The sequence below is a fragment of the Mastigoproctus giganteus genome, chromosome 8 (assembly GCF_048544385.1).
Source record: "Mastigoproctus giganteus isolate SK-2022 chromosome 8, ASM4854438v1, whole genome shotgun sequence".
Lineage (NCBI taxonomy): Eukaryota > Metazoa > Arthropoda > Arachnida > Uropygi > Thelyphonidae > Mastigoproctus > Mastigoproctus giganteus.
In genome coordinates, this window is record NC_143582.1 from 86,526,901 (window position 1) to 86,547,980 (window position 21,080).

The 21,080-nt window shown below is 38.4% G+C and overlaps 1 protein-coding gene across 1 annotated transcript in view; it reads right to left on the reverse strand.

Moving 5' to 3' along the window:
• Window positions 1-7,331, reverse strand: part of LOC150081696 (zinc finger MIZ domain-containing protein 1-like) — an 811,610-nt gene extending 804,279 nt beyond the window's left edge. Inside the window, exon 1 of the mRNA XM_090378811.1 lies at window positions 7,194-7,331. The gene's annotated coding sequence lies outside the window, so the exon portion shown is untranslated. The remainder of the gene's footprint in view (window positions 1-7,193) is intronic.
• Between the last annotated feature and the right edge of the window lie 13,749 nt (window positions 7,332-21,080).

The window sequence follows — 21,080 nt, forward strand, 5'->3', positions numbered from 1 at the left end:
CGTATTTTGCAAATATAAGGAGCATTACTATTGACTGGGAGTTGCCTTGAGGATAAAAACTGCATATTTCACTTTATAAGATATTTCTGTTCGTTGGTACTTCGCTTTATCCAATACAAAGGACGAAGTCTGCAGTTTTGCTTCATATGACGGAGTCTCGGTAGTCCTAAAATCTTTAAATCATCCGAGAAAAGCAAGACATGCAAAGTGGGTGAAAGCTCACACTGCTTAAACAGGTGATGAAAGGAGATGACTACGTCATCTGAGTTCACAGATGAAACCTCAGAGGAGTAATCATCAATGACCACTGTGGAACTCTGAGGTAGTTAAAAAAAAAAAAAAAAAAAAAAAAATATTTATTTATATATATCTCAGTGTAAAAGTAAGGCTGATGGGTGCTGTATTTTTAACGAGAAGCCATGCATGCTGCTGAATGGAAACGGATGGTGCAGGACAGAGACAGTTTTTTTTTTTTTTTTTTCTTTTTTCAAGAATGCGTTTTCAATCAGTTTAGCAACATTACAAATGAGAGAAATGTGGGTAGCGGTTTCTTGGATCTGATTTTTGGCCTCTTATTTCTATAAATGGGCAAAATGTTTGCCTCTTTCCAACAATTGAAAGGTTTCAAGTTTATCCAACTTCAATGTGATGACTGTAAATAGTTATTTGACAAAAGATCGTCTCTGACATTCAGTCAGTACAAGACATCCTGGCGTGTCAATCACTTTTTGCTTTTCCAATGTAGATGCGATGGGAGTTTCAGAGTAAACACTTGAACTTACGTTGGAATTTTCTTCTTTACCTTCCTCATCCGTTTAATATATCTCCAGAGGGCTTAGTCTTGCAGTTACTGGCAACTTATGTCCCAACAGATTTAAATGTAGTTCCTGAAATGACTAGTTTCCAAGTTGATCTCTGACGGAAGTCAATTTGATAAATTTATGAAATCACATCAGCAGACATCCCGGCAGTAAATCTTAGTTTTGAAACAGAGGATTTGGTAGTATAAACCGAGTGATCCTAGATTAGAAGGATGGAGTGGTGATTGATGTAGAGACCAATCAGTTCCAGCAAGAAACCTAGTAAGGAAAGGTCAGGCTGCTTGCGTGAAAGAAAGGATTTTGAAACCCTCTCTATACAGGAGCACGGCCTTTCCATGTTAATAATCGAAGTCGTCCTATGGTAAAAATTTTTTACCTGGAGGCGATGTGAAACAGCCGGAGAGAGTTGGTAAAAGCCAACTTAAGGAATACTAAATTCCGTGTAGAAAAGTTACAGATTTGTGTCAGACCACTCCGTGACCAAATATGATTACTAGTATTTATTTTTGCGCCAAAGCAACTAAAGATACAAGATTTCAGCGTATATTGTCGGTTTGTGTGAATGAGAAAGCTGAATTTCCGGGGAGAAGAAATTGTGCAATTTTCTTCTGAGACAGACTAACTCCGCCATAGTATGAAAGAAGTCCATAAAATTCCTCAGGAAATCACGAGGCTTGAGCCCAGACCTTTAATGAAAAGACTGCAATACTCGCGAGGAACCGATTCTCCAACAAATATTACGAATACAGCAAGCCTAAGGAATCACTTATGATAAATTCTGGCTTATAAGTCGAGTTATTCCAGCGTTGCATCAAAAGCGGCCTCAAAAGCATGGTGTGACTGGTAAGAAATAAGTGACAGAAGGCAGAGGAACATAATTATAAAAGTTAATTCTAGAGAAGTGAATTACAAAGGAAAATCTTCTAGAGGTGTGTGTGTGTCGATTTACTGAAGTTGGAGAATAAATCTCCAATTTCAGTAAATCAACACTATGCAAAGAATACTCAAAAATTCTATGCAAAGTTAAGCATGCCATTCCGAGTTACTATTTATTTTATTATTTACTTGGCATTAATCGGTCGGCATTTCATCCACTATTAGTATCCCTACTCTCCCACAAGAAGATGCCTCAAACTTCGGGATATGCCGCGCCACAAAATTACAAGTATAAAATTTTAAATAGATAAAGCTTAAAACAATTTAGGTCTAGAAAGAATTTAAATATATCAACAACGGCACGATTTAGTCCTTTTGACACCAGTAAAAACCAATTTGTTTTGTTCACAGGGCTAAAATCTGACCGCAATGCTATTATAATTGATAAGTTCAGTTTAAAATTAAGTTCAAAGTGTACGGGTTATTAAACTTTCCAAAAATGTGTTTCAAAATGTTACCATAGTCACTGCTGATTACAAGTTTGAGCACAGTCGAAATTAATTGTGACGTAAGAAAACCAAAACGACACAGGTATATCATGTTTGCATATGTTGGATGAACGTTTATTCTATACATATTAAATCTCATTTTTATTGGCAAGTATTGGCTTTCTGGTAGTTAAAATTTTCTATTTCGAGCAGTGTTTGTTCTCATAACGTAATCATGAGAACAAAGTGGACCTTTTGTAAGTCGTTTAAAAAATTAGGTTCCCACTAAACGTCTTTTTAAAAAGGAGAAAAAAAAATCTAAGTTATAAAAATTTCTCAAACATTTAGGTGCCCTCGTGTATCGAGATCTGGTTGCTTCGTACCTACTGAAGTGACCGTCTACAAGACTTGCTCAAACTTATAAAAATTACATTAAGTAAACAACAGCTTGCAGAGTGATACCGGAAAAAGTCGCCTTCCACGGCTGTGAAATCGAGTTAAGTTTGTCAACATATTTTCTCTTTTGTCACGTAGAAATGTTGCGGTACACAAAAGATAATTTTAGTTACTCTGTCCACACACAAACATATAAAATAACATCGATTAGATTGCAAAAGCCACTTAAAGATGCACGGTGCACAGTTCACAGTGATAAGAGGATTACAACATTCGTGGAAAAGATAGCGGAGGAAAGGGAATCTCCACAAGAGCCGATTACAATCACATGACAGTTCTTCACGTCCAACGTGGGTCAGGTTTGTCGATCGCCGATCACCTTTGCAAACATCCACACGTCAAACTTAGAACGAAATCGCCTCGGCCTTTATAAACAGGCCCAGGCGATTCGAAAACAACTCCTGGAGCTAACAATCATAAGCTGATTGTTAGATCGTGGATCGGACTATCGGCGCTTACCTAATCCGTTATTACCTTCCAACACTTTTAAGGACACAGAAATTAAGTTTCGAAATCAAAACAGCATGCTCACAGTTATCACAAGGTGTAAGGTACAAACCAGATTGCACCGCGTACCTAGATAACCCACACAGTTACATGCTGGCCACGTGGTACACCACACTATATCAAACGTGCACGCACTGACACAACAGATACATAAATATATTAGTATCAAAACGGCATAGTGATGAGAGGTAACTGCCGGGAAAGAAATCCCATATTATTCCCATCGTAAAAAAAAAAAAAAAAAAAAAAGCGACTGCCCAATCCTTGGTTGAATTTTGCCTAACTCTCCGCCTCGGTCACCCTAACTAGCAATTATTCCAACGTTCCACAACACGCTGCCCGGAGGTAGAACTTTAAATATAAGATCTGCTGTTTATTTTGCACCTTCTGGTTTATCTCACTTACCAGGGAGACCGTTCCGCCCTTATTCTTTTTACTAATCCCACTCAGGCCTTTACACAAGTTAAACAAATCTCCCCTAAATTAATTCCCAAGCTCTTCGGACACCTAAGCCGTTCCTCACAGAGGTAATGCTTAGCAGCCGTAACCAAATCTTTCTTTAGACGCGGCCTCCAAATCTGGACACAATATTCCAAATGTAGTCTCATCATCATCGTCTTCTAGAGAGGGATAACGATCACGATCTCTCTCTCTCTTTACTAATTCCAACAAATCATAGAACAACACATACTCTTCTTGCCGCTTGTTTACACTACATATTGAACCACGTATTTCTGCATCGCAATCGCCGAGTCTTTTTCATTCAGTACATCCTTCAATTCTTCTGACTTAATCTATAAACTGCTCCTGAGTTTGTTCCCCCAATACTTTAGTTACCATTTTTCAGACCATACTTGCAGTCAGTCGAAATCCTTCTGAAGAACCATACCCTTGTTGCGATCATTAACCACCCTCCAAGCTTTAACTCGTCAACAAACTGACAACTTCCCCAGTATTCCCTCAGCAATACCATAGAGAGACAAGAAACAAGAGAGGTCCGGGCTTTGATCCCTCTAGGACGGCACTTGTTTCTTCAGTCCACTATGAAAAATTCCCATTTATGACCACTCTGTCTCCTGTCCTTCAACCAATCCCTAATCCACTGATAGAGCTTCTCCGTTCTCCTGACTTGCTCTAATTTATACAATAACCTCTTATGAGGAAAAGAATTAAAAGCCTTACTAAAAATTTCTGATATATAATGTCAATTGTATTTTTGTATCCGATAAAGTTATAACCTTGTCATGACAATTTGACAGATTGATAGGGCAATATCTCTCCATCATTAACCCATGCTGAGAACATTTATGATTTCATTGTTGTCGAGATGGTCCTGCACTGCCTCTTTAACCATAATCTTACTCGCCCCACAAAGTTCGTAATACAATGATGGCCAATTATTGGCCAATTATGGTCAATAAGTGGTCATCAATTCTTTACCTCCTTTCTTGAGGATCGGGAAGACATTGGCATTCTCCAGTCCAAGGGAGCGATAACTGAATCTAATAATACTTCATTAATGGTTGGATACACTCAACTGTCGCCTTTTTTAGTATGCCTGGATGTACACCCTCTGTCCTTGTGGCTTTAGACTCTCTCGCCATGTGGTTTCAATAGAAAAGATATCTGCAAAATGCTTTTTCAACACGGCTGCCATTTGGACTGGTGATTTTACCAGCATATCGAATTTCTTGACTCCTCGTTCTCAGCTATTGTCTGAAGCAGTGTCACGCTATAGCTTGAAACTGTCCCGTGCTTTTTCTTTTATTCCTTTAACTCTCTTGTCATCCATTCTAGCATCTCTCTTTTGCGGTACTTCTCAACTGGAACGAATACTTCAGGATAAACTTTTAAAACACTTCCCGTAATGCATTAGTACCAAATAACATAATAACTCCACTTAATACAGCTCATATTCCTACTTCCTGTAATTAAAGCCCTGACCTTACCTTCTGATCACTGAAATTTCCTCGAATACTACCCATTTTATGCCATTGTGATCACTCCCTGCTATACGTACGTGGAACTCAACAAACTGGCATTAGTGGAAGTAATTAACTTTTCATACGTGTTAAAGCGCTGAAAGCAGTCCAAATAACAAAAGAGGATTCCATCTTCCAAGCGACATCAGATTTTTCCGATAGATTTCCTCGATAGAGTGCATACTTTCCTGGTTTTTTATTGGCAACTTCACGTATTTTGGTACTTTCATATACAGAATATTCTTGGGGGCTTAAACTGTTGTTTTGTACACAATCTATTTCGTTTTATTTTAATGGGCCCTCGCACGATTTCCAACTTTTACGGAATTCCATAAAGCTATAAATTCCTTCGCTCCAATGCGGAAAATATAAATTTTAATGGTTTTTCAGAATTCTTGGGGTAGAAAGGCGTGGGAAACATGGGATGCTCAGTACAATAAAGGAGTAATTAGAGCAGTATGGGCGTTACAAAGAGGACAGCATTACACCAGTGTCGCGTTCATAATTTAAGATATCTGGGACAAATTGTCAGAATTCTTTCTTTTGTTAAATCTTACTGCTTCATTTCTGTGCTTCTTAACCATGGTTCCTACTTGGATGCATTTTCTCCCATTTAAAATATATCGAGGGCTTAAAACAAGCCTACTGAAAATAAAGCGCATTTAGGCACAAGTGTGTTTTTTATTTATTATTTTTAACAGGGAGGGGAAACAATGTTGCAACACTTTTACACATCCCGATAAAGTAAGCCTGCATTATTCGAACATTTTTTTTTTTTCATAACGATCAAAGCCTGTCGCTTTAATCCATTCAGATTGTCAGCCACGTGTCTGTCATCCGCGCCTATTTTTTATGACCTTTTTACGTAACCCCAACTATTTATTACAAAATTAATATCTCTCCCTTCCCGTGTGCCGACTACCGCTCTCCGATCACGAAACCAACGCTCGTGTTTATTTAAAATAAACTAAATATTGCCCCATACAGATAGCGTATTCAACTGGTAGTGTGAAGGCATAGCGGGGGGGGGGGAATGGAGGTGTACGAAGTCTGCAGAAAGATGCACATTTCCGCGTCCTGTGCTGGAACTTCAGATCAACAAGCGAAGCAAACCCTTGACAACTCTCCATCGTCTTTCAATAAGCGATCGTGTAAACAGCGCAGTCACAGATGAAGTGAGACAAAAAAAAACTACATTTACACGTACGAAAAAGGTCACATTCCCTTCACAGTGTGTGACTACGCGACTGTCAATTCGGTTGCACCGATGGTATCGCTGGGTAGCGAGGCATGGCTGCTTGCCAGTACCGCAGGTACTCTCATTTTATTTTTGTTACTCTGCCCACTCTGATACTCTTGCCGTGCTCCTGGTTGCCAAGCCAACAATCCTGCATTGACGATACGTGCCTTTCCCCTTCTTCCCCTCCATCTCTTTCTCTTTTCTAAGGTCGCGCTAACGGATGGACTTTGTCCTCACTGCCATGTTTTCCGATAACACTCAAATAGTAGTTGTTGCGATATCAAATCCGCGCTTATTGTAAACGATTTCTACGAATTAGGCTTCGTCAGTAATTAAGACTCGAAGTACGGTCACTGATAAGTTTACGCTTACCGTAAATGCGGGTTACGACGAACAGAAAAAATAAATAATAATTAACCCGTGTATTAATTAAATTACTATCGAGACACGCATTAACAATCGTGACATTCCAACATTTAATCTCGTATCCACTAAGCTCTTCGTAATGTGAAACAAACAACGCGTGCGTGTTAAGCACGCGCGCGGCGAGAAAGAAAAGTACACGTGCAAGCGCACGCGTCGCTTAAAAAAAACGCGAATAAAAAATCAAGGACGCTTATGTGTCAGATAAATGCAATCCACTACTTGACATTGTTGCGCACGTTGCAGTTGGAGAAGGTAAGGTTAATTCGTAGAACGAGGCTTAACGACACGTAATAAAGCCTTTATATTAGCTCTCTATCGCATACCACCTGCGCCACAGTTCATACTTATAAAGTTAATAGAAAAGGAAAAAAAAAAAAGGTTATTAAACTCTACTTACTTGATACGTAAAGGCTAATGATACAGCTACAATCCTCACTGACAGTAACAAACCTTTCGCTCGTTGGTTGAGCTGAAACAATTACTCGATTACGTCACAATAGCATACTCTCCACTGTAAGGTGATCGCTGATTAACAAGGCTTAGATGGTCGGCAGAGCACCATCAAGTCAGCACATCTTTTTAACTGCACTCCAGGCTTGATCACACACCGCACGACTTCCTTGCCAGCTGGGACAGTCGATTCCACCTGGAAGGGAGAAAGGGAATAAAACGTAGGGGCAGGTGACGACACTGTGGCACGTAGCTATCGGCCGCCTGCCGGTCGCGGTACTGGTACACTAAACAGTAACAAGGCCGCCAGCGTTCGACGCCAACTGATACATTATGTGAAGGGAATGGCTCGGGGCACGAGCAGATATGGCAACGAACAAAGAACTCTTGTGCGAGACCAGAAAAGGTTGATGCAGCGGGTTGCTTGATTTGAATGTAGATCGGGGCTGCTCCGTTCTACATTCGCGCTGTTGATTAGGAGAAAGGAAATAGATCTGTCAGCTTCCTGCTTTTGTGCGCGTGAGAAGTATTAGCGCGAGAGTGATAGCGTTTAGCCCATCAGCCTGGTAAGTTTTTAATGCGAGCGGCGATCATTCTGGCTTCGAAAATGATGGCGTGTTTACGTTGCAGTGGGTGGCCAAACAGATGGAGGATTAAGTGTTTTAAATCGATGATAATCTTAATGATCATCACCCTCGTTAGGTTAATCATAACGCCCCGCCCCACCCACTATCGGATGCCCATTATTAACATCAGCAGCCCAGAAATGCTATCTCGATCGGTGCATTACAGAGAGAAGCAGTAGGGTGGTCGGCATTCAGTTATTCGACATTCGCACACGTTTCGCAACGACAGCACCCTGTAACAGGGCAACATTACAAACAGCAATCGTCATAAAGAAAAAAAAATAATAATAAAAACTACCGCTTTTTTCTTTTAGTAAGATTCAAGGCCTCCAACCTACCAGGTACACGTTTTGGTTATTAGGCCTTGTATAGTACAGGACACACCTCGCCAGTAGAGGGCACTGCAGAAAGCACGATGATGAAATCGACACTGTTTATTCACGGATTCGGGAAGTGGCAACTCCGAAGTCAATCTATAAAATGCACTTTAGAAACGGGTTTCACAACTGCACTGACACAAGAAGCCGGACTATCCTGTCTTCTTGCGGTCACAAGAAATAGTCCGTCTTACTCTGATTGGTGAAACATTTCGTGCGTAATTAATACTTCGTCATACGTCTTTGCAAAATGTACACTTTTCCTTATAATTCTAAAACTTAGTGTTTGTCTAATAAATAAGTCTTTGGGACAGTCTTACTTCATCACATAACGAAAAAGTAGCAAATAACTGTCTCCACGGTAGTTCGTTTTTAATAATGGATATTGTTGTTCTTATCGTATGTCTGATATTCTTATCGATAAATATACTAAAGCGTGAGACTGATACAAAATGTAATTCGAACATATTTTATGAAAAAAGAAAACAACCAAACTTGACTTTCTCCCTTGGTTGACCTTCCTGCGAATACTACGTAAATTTCGAAGCATCATCTTGTCAGCGAGAGTACCGCCTCCTTGTTGTTCATGTACTCGAGTAGAGTTTCCACAGAAGACAAAGTGGGTTAATCCACCTTGGGATAATAAGAGTCTATGACTCTACGGTAAACAAAAGTCGGATCACTTTCAAGGTCACCTTTTGAACACTCCGTTAACGGGCGTGTATACGTATACTGAAACTATTTGTTCAATCAATTTAGGTCGTGGGAGGCAGACAAATGAATGAAAGTCAGGAAATATTTATAAATACATTTAGCAAAAATCTCACTGTTTAGTTGGTTTAGCAGATGGAAAAATAGACTTGTTTGCTTTTCTTACGACTGTTGATGTCCAACGTCGTAATGACTTGCTGTGGTTCGTAGAAACAGTTTCATGAGCTAGTTGCGCACATGCAAATATTTACCACACCTGGTTAGAGACACTAGAGTTCAAATTAATTTAACATAAAGGCAATTCTGAGAACCTTTTATCACAAAATACAAAGCTAATCCACGTGTTTCCATTATTTCTACGTTAAGCCTAACAGTAAAACAGGAACTACAAGTTAAATCATAGTACGATCTTTTCATGAACGAAACCGAATATAATATAGCAAAATATTCAAAGAAATTCCTCCGTACGTCATATCTGTAACTCTATATTAAATTTATGAAATCAGTTGGGCTATGGAAACGATTTCTATACTTCATTAGTCTTTAAGGCCGCCGTAGCCTAGTGGTCAGGCGCGCGGGTGCATAAGTACACGTGCCTTGAATACCGGGATTCAAGCCCGCGACTACTGAATACGGTGCTGTTTCTTGTATTCTGTCTTTTTTGTGAACTCCTCTGACCGTTTGGTCGTCCTGGAGTATAAACAGAAAATTTATTTATTTTTATTTAATAGTTGCTCAGGTAATCTAATATGAAAGTTTAACTAAACTGAAGTCAGAAATTATCGAATCTACCACTGTCCAAAATTTAAGAATAGTTGAAACTCGACAGGCCGGTGTCATCCCACATACGGAAAACCGCTAATTTATTGGGAAGTTCCTAATGACAATCGGTAGAAAGGAATGAGTCCTACGTTCCCAACGAAACAGGAAGTGACAATCAACCTGATATACGACAATAAATCAGATTATACTATATCTTGAAAATACTATTACTACGAAATTTTGTTTTATTTTAATGGCTTCTAATAAAATTGTAGTGTAGTGAATGAATAATAATATTCACTACAGTAGTGTAGTGAATAATAATATTCACTACACTACAATTTTATTGAACGAGGTGAAAGACTTGGGAAATTTGCAGAATCTCGAAGAATGTCAGAAATTACCACTTTTTTCATGAAAAGGGTGAAAAGAAAGTGAATATGGAAGAGGCCAAATTGATTAATAACTAATGAAATCGACTTCATCCTCATTAATAGAAGATATATGGTGATTGATGTTACCGTCCTGAACAAGGTAAATATTGGAAGTGATCATAAAATGGTAAGATGCACACTTGATATAGATGTAAGAAAAGAAAGGAAAAAACTCACTCCAGTAAATAATACGAAGGTCTTTGAGATAAGAGAAGAGAAGAAAAAGCAGTATGTACTGGAATAAGTTTGAGCTTCTGCAGTCCGTTCACGACCAAGATATCGACGAGGAATACAACAACTTTCTGGAAGTGATAAAGCCCGAGAAACCTATAGATAAAATGAAATCCAAAGAAGAAGAAAATAGTCAAGAAACACTTATCATGATGAACCGAAGACGACAAATAAAGAAAAAGATAACCACTGACAAGAGCAAAATTGAGTATACTCAGTTATGCAAAGCGATTAGACAGACACTAAGAGTACATAAGGGGATTTAACACAAGTGAAGTAAAACAAGCATTAAAGGAAAACAAAGGACTTAAATCAGCAGCCATGGGCAGTAATACAGAAATACAAATGATACTGAAACTGAAGAATAGCGATGGTGTTCTTAAAAATAGCAGAGAAGGCATAATTCAGATAGCAAAAGACTACTATAAAGAAAAATATAAGGAGTGAGGGAATGATGCCAGCAGTGGGGAAGATGGATCGCAAATCAGTAACGCATACAACATACCCAATATCCTTCCTAACGAGGTAGAACATACTTTGAAGAAAATGATGAATCAGAAAGCCCCGGGGGAAGATGAAGGTACTGAAGGGTTGTTAAAATTAGTCCCATATCTACAAGTTGTTCATAAGGGTCATTACTAATAGATTAGAAAGAATACTTGATGAGAATCAACCGATTCCAACGAAAGAAGAAGCTGGCTTTAGGACAAGATTCTCAACTATGGATCGCCTTCACGTAATATCGCAGCTAATGGAGAAAGCAAATGAATATAAAACACCACTGTGCCTGGAATTTGTGGATTACGAAAAGGCAATTGACTCCATATAGCATAAGGCAATGTTTGGGGAACTGGAAAAACAAGGCATAGATATCCCATATATTATGATTTTGAAGGAAATATATGAGAACGCTACATCCTTAATTAGACTATACAAAGACAGTAGCAAATTTAAAATTGAGAAAGGAGTTCGACAAGGATACACAATATCTCCGAAGTCGTTTACTGCTGCACTTGAGAAGATTAGACTGGTCGCAGAAAGGAGTCAATGTGAATGAAGAGTATCTAAACCATTTAAGATTTCCAGACGACATTGTGATCATAAGTCACGACCCCAAAGATTTAGAGGAAAATCTTAATCAGTTATGCAGAGTTAGTAAGGATTTTGGACTAAAGATGAATGTGGCTAAAACACAAGTAACGATGAACAAGTATGCCACAGAAAGGGATATAATCATAGCAGGAGCAGAAATTGAAAAGGTGGATTCATATACTTATCTGAGACAAGTCATTAACTGTAATAATGATAAATGGCTGGAAGTTAAGAGAAGTATAAATTTCGGTTGGATAGCATTCAGTAAATATATTCACATTATACTGAGGAGCAATATCCCAATTTGTGTGAAATGTAAAATAATGAACCAATCCCCACCATGATTTATGGAAGTTAAACTTAGGCACTCACCAAAAGAATGGAAGAAAAGCTGAAAACTACACAGCGAAGAATGGAATGAATTATATTACGAATCAAGACTGTTAGATAAGAAGAGAAATACATGGATTAGCAACAAACACAAATAAAGGACATTCTTTTCAAAACTAAAGAACTGAAATGGACTTGGGCAAGACACATAGCTCGAATGCATGATGACAGATGGACTAAGAAAATAACAGAATGATACCCAAGAGGAGCTAAAAGAAAACCTGGAAGACAACGGAGATGGATAGATGAAATTCACGAGTTCGTGGGTTGTAAATGGATGGCCATTGCACAAAACAGAAGGAACTGGAAAGTTGCTGGAGAGGCCTTCATCTGCAGTGGATTGAAAACGGCTGACGATGATGATTATGATGTATAATAATAATTTAAATTATACAAGAAATTTAATTAATTAATAACTAAATAATTAAAAAAATAATAATTAAATAATTTAAAAAATTAATAATTTAATTAATTTTATTATTATAAAAGAAATTTAGTTTTCTTAACAATTTTATTTATTGTAAACAAAATGTTTTAATGAATAAATTGTACTGTATTGTATTATTATTATTATCTCTCTATACATTAAAAAAGTTTTCCTCCTATTGATATTTATTCGAGCCAGTGGAAGAAAGAGCGAGGCAATTACGTCACTACAAATGTAATTAATTATTGACAACTGCCTCCATAACGTTCACCAACCTTGTACACGTGGTTTGCTGTTTAACATTTGATGTTCCATTTTAACGTTTTTTGTATATGAATGAATATTGTATATTTGTAAATATTCCAGTCCTTCTCTTTCGGATGCAGCAATATTCCTCATATATTTTGGAACCCTAAGCAAAAGGCCTTTTCCTAAGTGATCTATGTAAATGCAGGTAAATAATTACATAGTTATATTTATTCGACTTTGAGCATGCCGCGAATTACAAATGCACAGGTAAATAATTACACAGGTCATTTCGTGATTAGATATCGATCATAGTTACATAGTGTTTTTTGTCTGGTGACACCGGGAGTTTTCCCCAACTCCACGTTCTTACTCTGAGTAGAATACAATACTCTGCATAAGGCCAAGTGTGTGTGTGTGTTAGTGAGTGTTTCGTGAAGTATTAATGTGGGTTGTGTTGTTCGTCTGGCCACTTAGTCTGGGGGCCTGGATGGAGAGTCACTAACACCCGTAGTTTCTTTCACCACCCCGGGGAGGTGGGCCAGGACACCTTAGGAGACAAGAAAGCAAGCTCTGGAGGGATGAATCCTGGGATAGCCTAGGAATCCAAGGAAATTCCAAAAAAAAAAAAAAATATATTGGAAAGGAAATAATGAGGAATTAGTTAAAAGGGGTAGAGAACAAAGGGGACAGTAGTTGAGGCACTCGCCTGATTTAAAAGAGGAGACAGTAAGGGGATCCCCGGTAAAGGATGACTATCCTGGTCCAGAGGGTGGGAGTTGAAAGTGGATGATGCAGTGAGCCACTGGGCAAAAGGGGGATAGAGGCCACACAGGTTGGGGGGAAGGGGATTGTGGTAAGGAGAGTCAATATCCCCAAGTGGTAGAGATAAAAGAACATAGGGAAAGAGATTCCTATCGTGGAGCGTGCTTTTTGCAGCTGTGTCCCACACTGGCCTGAGGGTTACCCTAATGACCAGTGTCAGCATTCCACACCATGCCAGCTAGGAAAAGCTACAGCATGGTGTCAGCTTGGATAACCACGAGGCCCCTGAGGGCCTGCATAGCCATTAGTCTGTCCGGTGAAGAGGCTAAGATAGAACATGCAATTAATAATAACTTTCATTCACTCAACATTCACACAATACTACTTTTTATAGTTTTTTCTTACACTTTCTATTTTCTTTTATATATCAATTTTAGTGCGTTTCGACAGTGGGTTGGGGGTCTCTAGTACGGCCTGGGGTTCGCACTTGTAATACGGTACACTTTCTTTGATCAACTGGTCAATTTGATCAATCTTTGACATAGAAAAAAATGACTTACTCCGTCATACCTCTACATATTACGTAGAAAAAGTTGCGCGGGGGTTGGTGAGCACAGTAAGCAGGGGACCGAGTCCCCGTGAATGGGGCCTCCACAGGTCCCATTGACGGCGCAAGCGCACACATATTCATCATGTGGAAATGCATCTATTCAGTTCAATAGACCCTGGGAAACAGAAATAATATTGAAACCACTGATGCTAACGCCAAATCTCTGCTCTGGCACAGTCAGATGCAAGACCACAGGGGCATTTTGCTCCATGAGTTCCTCTTAGCGCACAAATTTATACTTCTCTACCTACCAAACAAGTCTTCACTTTTGGCAACACATTGGTTAGCCAAACTTTGACATTAAAATCTGCCTTGGAAATACAGCAAATGCAAACAAAGACTTGGATATTAAGATGGAGTAGGCCAACTTGCCCTAATCTCGATTTCCTACATGTGTTCCATTTCTATCTCTCCCCTCCCCAGCTGCTTACACGAATAAACCAGACTCTTCACACAGAACGCCAAATATTCATTCTTCATCGTTAAGAACCACCATAAATATATAGTTTGATTCTAACCGATATTTGTAACCATTATAATTAACAAATCTTTCATACTGCGTGGCGCCTCCGTAGCCAGGTGGGAAGGAGCAGCAGCACTGCGTAGCACATGCTTCTTGATTAGACCGGGGTTCGACCCCGTAACCACCAAATACGGAGGATGCGGAAAAAGTCAGGGAATGACCACCGCATATTCCCAGAGCAATATGGCCTTAGTTGCTAATGCTCTTAAAAACCAAATAACAAAAAAAAACAAGAACAAACATACTGCGTACTTACCAGAATGACAGAAAATGCCACATCTCAACATACTCGTATATAGGTACTGTACTTCACCCGATGGTGGCGTCTGCATGACATAGCACACATTTGAACAGTATCCCCCAGACATTCAAGGCCATCTAAAAAAAAAAAAAAAAAATATATATATATATACGTATAATTATCGACGATCTTAGAAATTTAACGTATCTGCGGACACACTTCTCTCCTTTCCGGTACTGATGCATTTATAATTTTTGAGATAGACTATAAAATATTTAAGGGCAAAGGCCTCATGCTACGAGGTAGAATGACTAACATGTAGGTTAGTATAAAAGCATCATTTTAACGTAGTCATCTACCAAAGTAGTTAAATTAATTAATTAAATTGGCATCGTTTTGGTTATATTCATATTGTGAATGCCTTCACAACGAGTTTCCATGGTATTGTACTACTTCGAATAAATAACACTTCACCAGTGGAGAAGACTACTGTTATTTATTCTCAGCGGATACCACCACCCAGACTGCACCGTTTCAAAGCTTGTTGGCTTCTCTTCGGTGGGTGGGCAGGTACCCTGGTGTTGCAATAGTGAAGTTAGAATGATGTTTTTGCACTAACCTACATGTTAGTCATTCTACCTCGTAGCATGAGGCCTTTGCCCTTAAATATTTTATAGTCTATATCAGGGGTGGACAACGAGTCGATCGCGGATTTAATTTCGGTCGATCACGACGAATTTTAAATATACAGTCATCCCTCGATTTGTGCACCTTGTGCAATGTAATTTTTGAGATGGTAGATCGCGGCACATTTTGAAGGAAAAAAGTAGATCGCATCACAAATTAAGTAGGCCACTCCTGTAGAGTCTATATCACTACACACCAAAAGGCATCTCTCATATTGTGAAGTTATAACTTCATAACTGGGTTGTCACTATTGCAACACCAGGGTACCTGCCCACCCAACGAAGAGAAGCCAACAAGCTTGAAAACGGTGCCCTATGGGGGGGCCTGATGGCCACTGAATTTCCTCGAATAGGTAACAACAATCTTCTCTACTGGGGAAGCGTTGCCTATTCGAGAAATATATGAGCTTTGTGTGTGAGTTGAAGGAGCTGGGTTTCCTCGAATAGGTAACAACAGTCTTCTCTACTGGGGAAGCGTTGCCTATTCGAGGAATATATGAGCTTTGAGTGTGAGTTGAAGGAGCAACTGTCCCTTTCTTCCTTCTACGGCATTTCCTTCCTCTACCTCTCCTACTATCACCTTCCTACATCTTTATCTCTTTTCTAAGTCTAATAGGGATAGTATGAGGATAACCGAGAACTTTATCCCATACCATATTTCAAAACGGTGCCGTCTGGGTGGTGGTATCCACTGAGAATAAATAACAGTAGTCTTCTCCATTGGTGAAGTGTTATTTATTCGAGGTAGTACAATACCATGGAAACTCATGAAGGCATTCACAATATGAGATATAACCAAAACGATCCCAATTAAATTAATTAATTTAACTACTTTGGTAGATGGCTACATTAAAATGATGCTTTTGCACTAACCTACATGTTAATTTTTGAGATGTAAAGCTGAAAATGTCTTATCGTTAGTAATCCCCACACGGCGACTTAAGAGTAAGTAAATACCTAGTTACCTATCCTCATTTTACTCCAGAAATTTTTCACAGTGGGTTTGATATGTTCGACATAATTCTCGCACCCTTTTTTGGAAAGAGTTTAACAATTATGACAAATAGTTAGTTATTTGGTTTTTAGGAGCATTAGCAACTAAGGCCATATTGCTCCGGGATATGCGGTGGTCATTCCCTGACCTTTCCGCATCCTCCGTATTTGGTGGTGACGGGCTCGAACCCCGGTCTAATCAAGAAGCGTGTGCTACGCACTGCTGCTGCTTCCCACCTGGCTACGGAGGCGCCATTATGACAAATAAGTAAGGCACTTTTAGGCGTGTTGCACACAAGTCATAAAGTTTACTACTGTCTTCACCCTGTCCGACCGCATGTAACAGAGAGAATCCCAGTAAACGGATTCAAAAATTTCATGAAGTTTTGTTGTTATTATTATTTGGTTTTTAGGAGCATTAGCAACTAAGGCCATATTGCTCCGGGAATATGCGGTGGTCATTCTCTGGCCTTTCCGCTTCCTCCGTATTTGGTGATGACGGGCTCGAACGCCGGTCTAATCAAGAAGCGTGTGCTTCGCACTGCTGCTCCTTGCCACCTGGCTACGGAGGCGCCCAATGAAGATTTGTATTTAGACTTGTTTAAAATATTTGTCAACTCAAACCAAGTTGAATTAAAATGTGACAAATAGAAATTTGGCAATAATTATTTAGTTTTTCCATACAGTGTGTGTGTGTGTGTGTGTGTGTGGTACACATATACACAATATGTATACACACATATATATAGAGAGAGAGAGAGAGAAAAGAGAATTAAAAAATAATAGGAGTAATAAGGAGAGTAATAAATATCATACTCTGTACTTAAAGTGAACGGCTAAGTATAGAAAACGTAAACCTATTAGAGTTTTATTAAGTGTTCAACAAATTTATAATCTTAAATGATTAATTGATAAGGATATACGTAAACATACAGTATTTACTTTTCCCTTTTATTAATCACAGAAATGAAAAAAAAAAAAAAAAAAATCGAACACACCTGAAATGTAACGCACTGTATACATTAACTAACTTGTAAATGTGTATAAATCGAACAGAAAAGTTTATTACACTTTTACCATCCCATTAAAGCTAACCAAAACGTAATTTGTGTAAGTTGTTGGAATACTCTGTGACAATATACAGATCTCCCACCTGCTTTTCGTTTGAAGAAGTTTGGGTTAGAATCCTATGGGGAAACTTGAGTAATTATAAAAGAAATCACCGGTCGGGACTGTAGTTAGCCAACCTCAGGAGAAAGGAGGTTTTAACCTAGAGAATCGAAGTAATCGAATGATTATTTTATACTTTTCAGTTATTCTAGCTTTTCAAAGTGATATTCCATAATCAATTTGATCATTCTAATGATATGACAAGAATCAAAATAATCCAATGATTATTTCGATTGTACTGACAGATATTAGTATTAGTACTAGTAGTAGCAAATGACGCAAGATAGCAAGCTTATACAGCTCGGCAAAAAAAAAAAAAAAAATCCCTCATGACCTGTCCATTCCGTCCAATAATTTATCTAGTAATTTCTTTGAATTTATTCAAACTAGCACTTCCACAACAGATGGAAGTTTGTTCCAATAGTTAACCAATCGCAGACTGAAGGCAAATTTATCCTGCAACCAAACCGTCCCAGCATTTTTACAGTTTTACCCCCAGCATTTTTACAGTTTTACCCCCAGCATTTTTACAGTTATTGCTTCCATCTGTTGGAACTGTTAAAACTACTATCACAACCTTCAAGCGGCCTAGTGCAGCCATTGTGTGTGTGTCGCTTGTGAATATTATTTTCAGGAAGCTGTTGAAACTTTGTTTTGATACAGAAAAACTCCAAGTGCAGTAGATTTCAAAGTAAGTTTATTTTAATATATTATGTTTTGTGATAATTTTGTAAAAAGTAAATTTTAAATAAGTGTTTATTTATTTTTCTGCGAAAATAAGTAGAACGTAAACGTATGGAGTACAATATTGTGACAGTTAATGGCAGTGTCACAAAGTTGCACCATGATATTTCAACACTCTTGCTTTTATTTTATTTTACTATATTTATAATAATTTATCTGTTTTAGAGTATAAAATGCCCGGAAAATGCAGAAGGAAAGTTGAGTTACGTCAATATCGAAATTATACTGATGCTACGCTGACAGAGGCCCTTAATGAAATTAAATCAACTAAAATATCCTTACGGAAAGCAGCTGAAAAGTAGGTTTCAAGTAGTTTGATCAGTATTCTGTTTTAAAATTAGAAAAATAATTTAATACTACCTTTATCAATAATTTTACACTACGTTATTAATAATTTTATGCTAATTAATAATTTTATACTAATAAATAATTTTATTTTTTAGGTATGGGATACATAGAAACACCCTATGGTTAAAGCTGAAAGGGAAACATGATGCCACCCCAGGACATCCAACTGTTTTTAGTGAAACTGAGGAACAGGCTTTCGTTTCTCATTGTATTGTGAGGTCAAATTATGGTTTTCCTCTGACAAGATTCCACCTGAGGTGCATAGTGAAATCCTATCTGGACCGCGTGGACCGTACAGTGCTTATTTTTAGAAATAATTTTCCACGAGTTGACTGGCAAAACTCCTTCATGGGTCGCCATAAAATTCGTACGCAAAAATTTGCTCAAAATATATCAATTGCAAGAGCAGCAGTTGATGAGGATGTTGTTAATAATTTTTTGACCATTTGCAAGCAGAACTTGATGGAGTTCCAAGTGTAAATATTTGGAACTACGACGAGATGAACCTCGTAGACGCCCCAGGGTCTTGCAAAGACGAAAAATCACAAAAAGAGGTACAAAATACCCTGAAAAAATTAGGAACTCCACAAAAGCTTGGACTTCCATAATGTTTTGTGGGAATGCAGATGGCCAGCTTGCTCCACTTTATGTGAACTACAAAGTCCAAGCATTTGTGGAATACATGGACTGAAGCTGGTCCTGCAGGTGCAAGATATAACTGCACTCCTTCTGGATGGTTTGACTACAATACGTTCGAGGACTTCTTCACCAAGGGACACTAATCAATGCAATGGAACCAGCAGGTAAACACTGGAGATGGCCTGCGGAAAAAGACGAAATTTGGTAGGAAGACAAGGTGATTGTATGTAAAATAAATGCTCCTAAGCAGAGGGGAAGCGAGCAATTTTTGATGTTACAGAAATAACGCAGTTGTTTTAAACGTAATGAGTAATGAAATGTGTACTAACTGCTTTGAAGGGTTTCTTTTTGTTGTTTTTAGTAAAGTTTCTACCCTATGTTCTATAAAAAAATGTTTGTGCTGAAGTACTGTTAGCTAACATATTAATAAAATGCATTCATAACATTGTTCCATCGAAAATACTGAATGATTTGCTTCCGTTTATCCTTTAATTGTCCTAAATGAGTCATTTATAGGTACAACACTATGGCAGATGTTGAAATACAAAGGAGTGATAGCAGAATGTTGGTTGTCACAAAGTTGTCCTACAAAGGAGTGTAACATTGTGACACCTAATTTCTCAAATTCTAATTGTTCTAATGCAAATTTGTAAATAAACGTAATGGTAATCAGCAGATGAGAGGTAATTATACCCATAATCATAATCGGAATATCATTTCGTTTATACTTACATGTATTTATTTTTAGAAAACAGCAAAAAGTGTCACAAAGTTGTCCTGGTTTACAGTAGCTGATCCGGAAGCTCCCTAAAGAGTTACCAATAGGTTCGGTCCGTTGTTACTACCTAGCGGCCGGTCTGCGAATACCGTTTTAGAGCTGTACCCTTGAAATGTAAAGAAGACTGGATCTCAACATGATGTTCATCATAACCTCAAAAGTCATACTGCATGATAGAAGAGATTCTATAAGAAGATTCTATAGAAGATATATCATCTCTAAAGAAGCTTCCTAATGATGGTTATTGTTCTTGGGAACAAATGCATGTGTATGTATACTGCAGTCGTGTGCATATCATAAGATTTCCCGCTGGAGACCAGAATTTTTATTTCTGCTCCACCCCAGAACTAAGTATTTTTAACTCTGGTCCTATATTTGCCATAACCTAAATCAGTATTAAACAACACTGCTGTTTACTAAAATAAACTATCAAGATTGTTAATTTCTTACAGCAAACGCCCTTCCATCACGCTGGCCTGATGGATGCGCGTAAAATTACAAGTCTATTTTCTTCGTGGGCTCCTGCACCCTCTCTCAACGCCCCCCACCATTTTAGCGGCAGAGTTCAGCACGTGTTGCTGCACGTACAAAATACTGTCCGATTTTGTATTTATTTTGCACTTTCTGTTTTTCTTCTCAAATCGATAACGGAGTGGAACAATTTTCAGGATGGCGGAGGTGGATGCCATCGGCAGAAAGAGGATCTGTTGACTGAATCCTGTAGAATGATCGCTCCTTGATACTGTTTCTTGCCAAGAAAAGTTGCACATAGCCTGAAAACTTGAGAATGTGAACCATCTGACCAATTTCCATTTTGGCGTGATTATACAGACTACAGAATAAAATGAGAGATCCACCCGGAAAATATTCGGCGTCTACTCAATTCTATCCGCCACAGTCGCACTCAACAGCTCTTCCATACATTGCTTTAGTGTTGCATCATGAAAAACAGCTACACAAAAATCAGTGACAGTAGGGTGTGAACAGTCCATAGTATTAGGATGTTAAAAATTCGGGTGCAACGAAGACTTTTCTTTTAAA